Source organism: Choloepus didactylus, chromosome 20, assembly GCF_015220235.1.
Source record: "Choloepus didactylus isolate mChoDid1 chromosome 20, mChoDid1.pri, whole genome shotgun sequence".
Classification (NCBI taxonomy): Eukaryota; Metazoa; Chordata; class Mammalia; order Pilosa; family Megalonychidae; genus Choloepus; species Choloepus didactylus.
This window is the reverse complement of record NC_051326.1, coordinates 30,651,222-30,659,153: the sequence shown is the minus strand read 5'-3', so window position 1 is coordinate 30,659,153 and position 7,932 is coordinate 30,651,222. Positions and strand designations below refer to the sequence as shown.

The following is a 7,932-nucleotide window of genomic DNA, read 5'->3' as shown; positions in this document are numbered from 1 at the left end:
CTAAATGCGATACCACTGTGGTATGGCAAATTGATTCGTAAATATTTAAGAAATCTGATACTGAATTTTGGCAAGAATATACATCAATGGGAACCCTATATTTAACTCATTAAATATATTTAATTGATGCAATCATTTTATAAACAATTTGCATTATCATGTAAATTTGAGCATTCTCATACCCAAAGACTCAGCAATTCCACTCCTAGATATATACCCAAGAAAAACTTTAGTACACATGTCTCAAAAGATATGCACTAAAATGTCATAAGAGCATTATTCAGAATAACAAAAACCTGGACACAGCCTAAATGTCTGTTGCCAGGGAAAAGTTAAATTGTGTTTATTCATATAATAGAATATTTCATGGCAGAGAAAATGAAAATTCTACTACTATATATGATGACATTGAGTGACAAAGCAAGTTCCAAAGGAATAAACGCTCACCCGATTGTGGTGAAGAAAAGAATTTATTCACAATCTTGCAAGAACGAGCGCCCAACCAAAATGCGGGGGGTTGGCGCCCAGAACAATAGACCCAGAAGAATTTATTCCCCACACCTAACTCCCAAGTCTCTCGCCTGTTTCTCCAGTGGCTGGATACTTACTTCAGATGTTACATTCTATTCAACAAGCCTCACTAGCCCAGGCAAATTTGAAACATGCAGCTTGCCCCGCAAATTGGAAACATTTGAAATAAATTTCATGTGAGAATTTGCAACATTTCAAATGGTTGGAACAAATCTCCAACCTTGACTATAATAGTTATGCCCAGGCCTCTTTACAGCCAGTCTGGGCTAGTTTGGTAACAAGTTATGAGGTTATTTTGGAAACCTCTACCCATGAGTCTCCACCTTGCAAGGATAGTAGATAGTGGGTGCATAAACAGGGGGACTGACTGTGGATAGTGGGCAGATAAACAGGGGGACCGACCGTGGACTACAGTTTGTCTTTTTAATCTTCTGCCAATTCCTGAACTGCCCCACCCTGCCAGGCATACTACCCTGTGTGAAAGCTAAACTTAATCTCATTCTCACAATAGTAAGAAATGCTTTTTATAAAGTTCAAAAGTAAGAAAGATCAAACAATATACTGTAGAGGCATGTATGTATATGTGATAAAGCACTTTAAAAAGCAGAGGAATGATAAACACAAAATTCAGTTTACATATATTTTCTGGGAAAAGGTGAAACAGGGAGAAGATAGGGAAGGAGCCCTTAAAATGATACATATTTTTGGTAATAGCTTAATTCTTAGTTCACAAGGTTCATTAAATATTAGATATTAAAGTACTGCATGCACACACACACACACACACACACACACACACACACACACTACACACAGTACTAAGTGACCACAAACCATGAATTATGGTCACTTCAGTTCTGTGTACCTAAGGTCCAAACAGAGAAAAAAGAATGAAAAGTTACAAGAAAAAAATGACAGTTTACTTAAAAATAATAATAATTAGACTAAGAGCAAATTATGCATCAGCAACAATGAATGCTGAAAAAACAAGGGCTGCGGCAAACTAATAATTAACCTTAAGTTCAATACCCATTTAAACTACCGTTTAATGATGAGGATGAAATAAGGGCATTTTCAAATATACAGAGACTAAAATTGGTTTTCATCTACAAATCCACACAGAAAGAACTAGTAAAGAATGTACTTCACTAAAAAACCAAATGACCCTAGAGAAAAGGAGTGAGATGCAAGAAACTGTGATGAATCCAGAAACTGATGAAGTATATTGATAAATTCAATAAAATAATCGGCAAAATATTTTGGTATTTTTAAAAGGTGAGCCTAAAACTGCAGATAGCAGTAACAGAGAAACTGGAGGGTGGGGTGCTGAATGGAGAGTCCCAGCTAAGAGTCAGGTTAGGATTTCTAATTAGCTTTACACATCATTAGAAAAGAATAGTTTATATATTTTAAAAAGACCATTACTTACAGAAAAGAAATAAAAATTGTCGTCTCCAAACCAGAAAGGAATTGTGGGGAGAAGGGAAGAGAATATATAATGACCAAGTAAAGAAGCCATAAATAAAGACTGATCATCTATAAAGGGGACATGGCTATATATATGTAGCAGAATTTTTCCTAAATCATGAGAACGTTATGCTAATAAATTTGGAAACCTAGATAAAATGGACAATTTTCTAGAAAAATAAAATTATCAAAATTATCTCCAGAAAAAAATTGAAAATCTGCCACTACCCATTAAAGTAATTTAACTGGTCATTTTTAAATTTCCTTTTATTTTATTATTCCCAATAATTATACTATTAATATTGTACTAGAAATCCTAACAAATACAAGACAGAGAAAAAATAGAAGTTTAAGAATAGTGAAGAAGATACATCACATTCTTTGCAGAAAATATTTTCTACATTGAATATCTAATATACAGACAATCAGTAAAACTGATAAAGATTCAGCAGGAATGTTGGATAAAAGATTAATATATACAATTAACAACAGACAACAAAAGCATTAGCGAATATTGCTGGCCTCTTAGGAACACACATGTCATGCATTTTAGGAGGAGATTGGACAATCAAGAGTAATCAGCATAAAATAAAAACTGCTGGAAACTCCAGGGCAACAGTATGCGACTGGTGTCCTGGTGACTACAGGGTTAGGCAGTCAACCTGAAAAGAGGGCTGCGTGCCACAGATACACAACGGAATGCTCCTGGTTTGCCTTTTTTCTATCTAGCGCTAGTCTTCTTCACTTTTGCAGGGCAGGCAATACGGTAGCATCAGTCAGGCACTAGGGATGAGGGGAGAGGTTAAAATGAGGATAGTGGGGAAGCCCACTGGAGAGGGGGACAGCCTGCAACCAGGGCTTGTCCCTGCGAGTTCTTCCCTGGACGCCCAACCACACCTCCACAGCCAGGTGATTACAGCTCTCGGAAAGGCAGAGACCGGGCAGAGGTAGAGACGGACAGTAGAGCTGAAGCATCTTCTCATCAGACGGGGGACACAATCCAGGACCTGGAACCTGAGCTTTAACCTCTTCTTCCCTCAGGTTTGCATCATGATCGAAGGTGGTCCAAACCCCCAGGAGACTGTGAGATTGCCAGGAAGAATAACAGGATATCTTCCCACAACTTCTACAAATGAAAGAGCACAAGCCAAACAAGTTAAACCAAACAAAGAAAAACCAATGAAACAGAGCAAGAATTTAAAATAAATGTATTAAATATCATCAAGGAGATAAAGGAGGTTGTTTAAAACAGAAGGAAAAGGAAGTCATAAAGAAAAATTTTCTGGACGTATTAGGTATAAAAAATAAAATTGAAATAAAGAGCTCAGCTGATAACATGAATGGCAAAATGTAATTATATTAAGACGATCATATTAAAGAACTCTCCCAGAAGACACCAAGAAGGTATTAAGAAAAACAGAAAATATGTAATATGTTAAGAAACACCAGGAGAGAAAAGAATAAACAATGGAGAGGAAATAATTAAATAAATAAGAATTTTCCAGATTTCAAAAATATATAAACCTTCAGATTAAAAAGGATCTTAGAATGTAGAACAGATACAAAAGGAAAATATGCTAAATGCCAAATTATTAAAAGTTATAAAATTTAAGAACATTAAAACCCATGAGACATTTCTAAAAAGTTCCAGAAAAAAGAAGATCACCTACAGAGCAATGACATCACTTTGATATCAGACATCTTATTTGCAGCCTCAGAGGCAGAAGGCAATGGAGAAATATTTTTAAATTGTTGGAAGAAACTAGCTTAAAGCCTAGAATTTTACAGCCACAGAATCCATCATTTTAATCTTAGGGCATAACAAAGATATTTTTATGCATAAGGGGGTTTGCTACAAATACCTCTTTGGAAACATCCTTAGAGAAAGTATTTGGGCAAGAAAAGAAAAAGTTCAAGATGATACTATAATATAAATGAAGTAAGGAATTGCTGTAATTGAGTTTACTGCATGTCCACTACTACAATCTAGAACTAAAATTCTAGATCATGCCAACAAATGCAGAGGGAGAAGGTATGAGGAAAGAGAAAAAGAAATTACAAAACAATTTCATTTATGAGCATACATGCACAATTTGTAAACAAAATATTAGCTTACCAAATCCAATACTCAGCATCCTGATCAATAGGCTTTATCCTAAGAAGTAAGGGTGATTTAACATCAGAATTTCCATCAAGGTATTTTACCAAATTAAGGGACTAAAGGGGGAAAAATCACATAATTTTCTCAGTAGATGCAGAGAAAGCAGTTCATAAAGTTTAACACTTATTTATAATTAAAAAAAAAAAAACTCTTAGAGAAAGAATAAAATGGAACTTCCTTAGGTTTTATGCCACAGCCCTGAAGTAAAATCATACTCAGATGGGGAATCATAAGATGGATAAATAAAACAAGCATTCTATCCATCACTACTAATTTTAACATATTACTGAAGGTAAAAGGAATAAGACTAAGAAAGGAAAGCTCAAAACTATCATTATTTACAGATGATATGATCATCTATACAGAAAACCTGACAGCAATTATTAGAACTAATAAGAAAACTGAGCCAGGTTTTTATAGATTTCTCTATAACAGCAGTAACCAACATGAAAATAAATTTTAAAATAAGATATCATTCAAAATAACAAAATTTATAAAGTATTTAGAATTAAAGTTCTTGAAGAGCTCAAATCAATTTTGAGAAAATAAAGGGTAATGGGGGAGTTCATCTTTTAAGAAATGATGGCAAACAGATGAGTGGAAATTAATAAAGAACCATGCCACTTTGATTGTATATTTACTAATATTGGAATGATATAGAGCAGAATGGCACGCCCCTGTGCAAGGAAGACATGCAAATTCATGAAGTTTGTTCCATATTTTTGAAAACAATAATTATAATAAAAAGCTCAAAATTCTACTCCTGTAAATATGTTTTTGGTTTATTAAAAAACTGATACCACAAATCAATGATGATAGGATGGATTGTTTAATAGATGGTGTTTGAAAAAGTAACTCACAATATAAACAAAAATCAAGTTAGATCCTACCTCATACTATTTGCAAAATTATATTCCAGATAAATCAAAGATCAAAATATGAATTGTGACTATCTAAAGTTAATAAAGAATATACCTTACCAAATATTGAAAAGGCCATCTTAAATGTGAGGCCAGAAGCAAAAACTTTAAGGTGAATTTTTGACTAATATTGATGAATTTGACTTCATCAAAATGAAAAAATTCTTTTCAATTGAGCACATCAAAGATACAGTTAATTTGTGGGTCACAACTGGGAGAAAATATATATAAGATTAAAATTGAGCAAAGGATCAATATCTAGAATAAAAAAAGGACTCCTATAGATCAAAAAGAAAAAGATGGCAAAAGCAATAAACAAATACTTGTGATATACCTAAGAACATGAGAGAATTATGCCTCTTAGATCTTATGGGAGAGTTGACTGAATTGGCCAGTTGCAAAATAAATATGCAATATGTTAGAAAACATGATGAATAGCAACTGCCACATAACAAGATTCCTAGAATAAATGTAATGAGGAAATTCCTGGACACATAAGAAAATTTTACCAACTAAAAGAAAAATTGGAATAAAATCCACTTGTTTGGGTAGATAGGATTTTGCAAAGTTGTTAGTTCACTTTTATTTAATTTATGAATCTTAATGAGATTCCAATCAAATCTTAAGAGGATTTTTTTGAAACCTGAGTAAAATATTTCTAAAGTTTATCTGGAAAAATAAATAGATTAGAAGAGCCAATAAATCTTCTAAAAGGAAGAATAATAATGGTGGAATTACATTAGTAAATATTTATACACATTATAATTCTACAATAATAGAATTATAATAGAATAGACAATCAGATAAATGAAACAAAACAGAAAGTCTACAGCAGACAATAGGATGTGTAAGAATTCATTATATGATGAAGGTGGCATTTCAAATTGTTCAAAGAAAGGAATTATTCAATAATGGTGCTAGGAAAGTTATCTAATTATTTGGTGGGGAAAAATGAAGTCATAATCCTTTCTCACAACATCGTCAGTATAAATTATAGGTCAATTGAAAGATTAAAATATTAAAAATGAAATAAAAGATTATTAAAAGTATATTAAATCTGTGTGCATGTAAAAACAGAATTCATAAATGAAAAGAATGATAGACCTGAGAAGATAAAATGAAAGTGATCATTATGTGAAAACATCAACATAAATGAAATTCATGAGCATACAAAATCTGGGAAATTATGTTTGTAATATGTGACAAACCACTAAACTCCTTAATATATAAATAGTTCTCACAAATGTCAATCAAAAAATAGGCAAAGAATATAAATTAAGTGCAAAAGAAGAATACAAAAGGTTAATAAACATACGGGGAAATTTAACAGACAGGTACTCAGATAAATGTACATTAAACAACAATGAGCTATTATGTTCTTACCTTTAAAATTGTGGAAGGGGTATAGGGAAATAGAAAAGTTCACACTGCTGATGAGGGTTTAAACTGCTTAAAAATAAAACAGAACAAAAAACCGTCTGCCAAGCTATGGCAATTTGTATGAAAAACTGGATTGTGTATGCTTTTTGACCCAGATGTAACAAGAGAGGTGCTAAAACTTTGGATACAAGGATGTTTATCATAGAATTAAGTATAATTATGAAATATTCAAAACAAGCTAAATGTTGAACAATACAGAAATGACTGCATGGTATATAGCTATGATGGAACATGTTACAACCATCAAAAGTTATGTTCTATTGAGAATGCTTAATTACATAGAAAACATTCTAAATATATTAAGAGAAAGAAAGAAGATGTTATCCCCTACTTGGAAAAAACATCCTAAATTTATATCTACTAATATATTAACACATTTATATTACTGAGAGAAGCTAAAGGTGATATTATGCTTCTCAGCACTTTGCAAGTTTTCTGCAATGAAAATGTATTTATTTTGTAATCAGAAATATATACTAACTTTTATTTTTATAAATCATATTGGAGCAATGGAAATATGTAAGTATTTTCTGCTTCCACCAAATACAAAAGTATTTTCTGCTTTAAATTCACATTTAAATATATTCAGGAAAATGTAGTATCAGGAAGCATTAATAATTTATATATAGTGAGCCTGGAGAAATATAAACATTTCACTGGGCTCCTATTTTTATTCGGTCTATTCTATGAATTGGCACAGGGGTTCTTGCTGGGAACAAGAACCACAAACTCCAAGCCACAGACCAATTAGCCCAAACTTTGATAGTCATTCAGACACGCTGACCTCTTGACCACTGTTTTCTTTTGAACACATGCTTCATTCAGCGCTGGCAAATTCAATACAGTTATTAAAAACTTAGTGAATAAGTAAAGGTTTTAGTTTACTAAACTTGCTGAAGTGCAATACACGAGAAATGGACTGGTTTTTAACAATGGGGATTTATTAGCTTACAAGTTTTCAGTTCTGATGCCATGAAAATGTCCAAATAAAGTCATCAACAGGATGATACGTTCTTTCTGAAGAAAGGTTGCTGACAATCCAGGACTCCTCTGTCACATGGCAAGGTACATGGCAGTTTCTGCTGGTTCTTCTCTCCTGGATTTTGTTGGTTTCAGCTTCTGGAAGCTCAATCTGTGGCTTTCTTTCTGAGCTTCCATGTGTTTCTCATTCAGCATATGTGCTTTCTCTCTATTTCATGCTCCTTATAAAGGGCTCCAGTAAGAGGATTAAGACCCAGCTGGGGCACACCTCAACTGAAATAACCTAAGCGAAAGGTCCCACCCACAATAGGTCTACACCCACAGGAATGGATTCACTTTAAGAACATGATCTTTTCTGGGGTCCATAAAACCTCCAACCATCACAGTAAGTGTCTGATAAAGGTATATTTGAAAAAGCAAATGGGGAGGAAG

The 7,932-nt window shown here is 33.2% G+C and overlaps 1 non-coding gene across 1 annotated transcript; it reads left to right on the top strand.

The window, feature by feature from the left end:
- Positions 1-4,776: 4,776 nt before the first annotated feature.
- LOC119517000 lies at positions 4,777-4,883 on the top strand. Its single transcript, XR_005213429.1, has one exon. It is a non-coding gene; the product is annotated as a U6 spliceosomal RNA (small nuclear RNA).
- The last annotated feature ends 3,049 nt before the right edge of the window (positions 4,884-7,932 follow it).